Below are 3,440 nucleotides of genomic sequence, written 5' to 3' on the forward strand. Positions count from 1 at the left end.
CGCCGTAGTTGCCATGTCATTTGCTTGTGTGTTGCATTTTGCCATGTCATCATCTACATTTCATCTGCATGTTCTACAAAACATGCATCCGTTCGGGTTTCGCCGGTTCTCTCCGTTGTCCGTTCTGAGCATAGACACACTCGCACGCATCCGTCGCCCCTCTCAGACCTTGTATCGTGAGCGGGAGAAAAACATTCTCGGAATGGGCCGAGATTTGTCGAGTGGCCTTGGTATATCACCGGTAGACCGCCCATCAAATTTTGTTCCATTTGGAGGTCGTTTGATGCCCCAACAGTTAACCGAGTTAACCGAAACCCCTTCTCTTTGCAGCCCAGCACCTCTTCACACAGCCCACCTAACCCATCTAAACCCCCTCCATGCCCTCTGTTGTTCGATCACGATCGTGTGGGCGAAAACCGCTCCTCATTTGGACTCTCCTAGCTCCCTCTACCTATAAATTACTCCCCTCCCCCGAATTTTCGGGCAAACCCTAGATCAAAATCCCCCTCTCGCCGCCGGACATGTCCGCACCCGCCGGACGAAATCCCGCCACCGCTCTCCGCGAATCCTGAGCCGCCATGTGGCGTGTTTGCCGTCCCCGCGAAGCAGGCCCGCCAGGCCCGGGACTGACCCCCAAGCCCGGCCGCACATCCGCCGCCCACGCGCTCCTCCGGCCCCGCGCCCTCGACTGCCACCGCCTGCCTTCCCCGCCGCTCGCCGCCCGCCATCCTCGCTCTGGCCGCCGCGCGACACCTCCTCGCCCTAACCTCCAGCCACCGCGCCTCCCGTCCCTGGCCACCACGCCTCCTGCCCCGCCGCCGGAGCTCCTCCCTCCGGCATCCCCGCGCCTCCCTGTGCCGCATCCCGCCGTCGCCGCGCCGGTGCGCTCCCCCGTCGCTGGCCACCTCCGCCTTCCCATCGTCCTCATCGGAGATCCGCCAGGCCAGATCCACGAGGGTGGATCAGATCCACCAGGCCCGCCATCTAAACGGCCTTCCCGCGCCCGGATATCTCCGCCCCGGAACGACCCCGTCCAGTTTCGGAGGGTATATTTTCTTCCAAGTCCCGAAAATCTTACATTCTGATGCACTGTTTGTCATGCCATAACTTCTTGTGTATTGCTCCGTTTTGTGCGTGTAATATATCAAAATGTTCACTGTGAGATGCTCTTCATTTATTTCCATTGTTCCATGGTTGTTTGAGTTCATCTTGATGCCCTAATCGTCGTTGCAAGAGCGCTATATGATGTTAACCTGCTGAGACTGTTATAACTTGTTGTTTTGTCATTTTCGTTGCATTTTGTGTGTGCATCTTATGAGCATGATGTCTACATGTTTTAGGAGCATTTCTTATGCCATATTTACAGGGGTGCAATCCATGTATTTTTATATGCCCTATAGTGAGCTCATCAAGCTCGTGAAGTAGGGTACTTGTTGTTACTGTTTTGCTAGGCTGAAACTGCTATATCATGTTGCTATGTTTGATTGATGCTACCATCCATTATATGCATAATCTGGAGATGTTCACTGAGGATGTTTTGCTAGACATTTTATGCTCTATAAATCCTTGCCATTGTTTGCATTTATAGTCTGTTGTATCTTGTTGATTTCATGCTCCAAAGTTGCTAAATAATGTTGATGTCAGCCTGTTAACATGAAGTTCAGTTTTGCCATGTGTTTTGCTAGTGATCCATGCACCCTATGACTATGTTATTGCCATGTTTAGCTCCATAAATGTGTCTTCTTACTGTTGATCACCTTGTCATGCCATGTAACGCTCTGTGGTGAGTGGTACAAGCTCACCCACATGCCTACTTATCATTGGTTCTGCCATGTACTGTTATTTTCAAAGTCTGAATCTGTCATATTACTTGCCATGTTTGCATGAATGCTACCATGTTTTCTGTTGATCTTTGGAATAAGTTCAGTAAGGAAGTGTTGTTAAGTGCTTTTAGTACTAGCATGCCATGCTTAAGTTTTCCATGATAGTTTGCTGTAACTTGTAGTTTGCTAGCTCTAAACATTGCAACCTGATGTTATTTCTGTCATGTCCAGTGAATTTCTGCAAAGTCTGTGAAACTATTATTATTTGCAATTTTCCCATGTCCTTTTGAGCACGTTCTAATGATTTCTGGAGGTAGCTCAGTGTTCATGTTTTGTCATGCTTTACATGTACGTCATGTACATACCTTTTGTTTTCATGTTGACGTGATGTAGCATATTGTTTTGATGCTTGCTAGATGCCTAATTGCTGTTTTGGGCAGCTTCTCCTTTAAACTTGTTTCATGTGTATGTGTTGAACCGTTGATCCGTTTTGAGTGTGCTCTATATGAAAATTGCTTAGTTTTACATGTAGCTTCACATTACCTTGTTGCATCCTTGTTTTGAGAGTGTTTGCTTGATGTTTGAATGCATGCATCAATGCCATGTTTGACTTGTTTTGCTCATATCTTCTAGGTCGTAGCTCTGAATTAAATGAACTTTATATGTAACTTGACTAGAATTTTGTGTAAATCATCTTGGTGCATGTTAACTTTCTGTTTAACGACTTCAACTTAAGGTTTATTCAGTTCTGGACCAATTTCGATATTTGCGTATGGGGACTTACCAGAATTGTTATATATTGTTTCCAGCCTCATTTAAACTTGCTTTGATGTGATATTCTTGGATGCATCATCTCTTGCCATGAGTAGCTTCATGTATGCCTTGTCACGCATCATGTTTGGTTGTGCATCATGTCATGTTTATGTGTTGGGTGTTTACCATGTGGTTTGCTTCTTTCCGATTGTGCTTCTTCCCGATAGTTCCTGTTTCGTTGCGACCGTGAGGAGTCGTTCGACTATGCTTGGTTCGTCTTCGCCCGTTCGTCTTCTTCATGGACTCATTCTCCTTCCTAGCGGGATTTCAGGCAAGATGACCGTCACCTTGGATCTCATTACTATCTTTGCTATGCTAGTTGCTTCGCTCTATCGCTATGCTGCGCTACCTATCACATGTTCATCAAGCCTCCGAAATTACCATGATAGGCTCTAACCTTTTTCACCCGTCCTAGCAAACCGTTGTTCGGCTATGTTACCGCTTTTGCTCAGCCCCTCTTATAGCGTTGTTAGTTGCTGGTGAAGTTGAAGATTGCTCCATGTTGGATCCGGATTATGTTGGGATATCACAATATATCTTATTTTGATTAATGCATCTATATACTTGGTAAAGGGTGGAAGGCTCGGCCTTATGCCTGGTGTTTTGTTCCACTCTTGCCGCCTTAGTTTCCATCATACCGGTGTTATGTTCCTTGATTTTGCATTCCTTACGCGGCCGGGTGTATCGGAACCCCTTGACAGTTTGCTTTGAATAAAACTCCTCCGGCAAGGCCCAACCTTGGTTTAAACATTTGCCACCTAAGCCTTCTTTCCCTTGGGAGTCGCGCTCCCGAGGGCCATCTTT

This window comes from Triticum dicoccoides, chromosome 4B, assembly GCF_002162155.2.
Source record: "Triticum dicoccoides isolate Atlit2015 ecotype Zavitan chromosome 4B, WEW_v2.0, whole genome shotgun sequence".
NCBI classification, from domain to species: Eukaryota; Viridiplantae; Streptophyta; class Magnoliopsida; order Poales; family Poaceae; genus Triticum; species Triticum dicoccoides.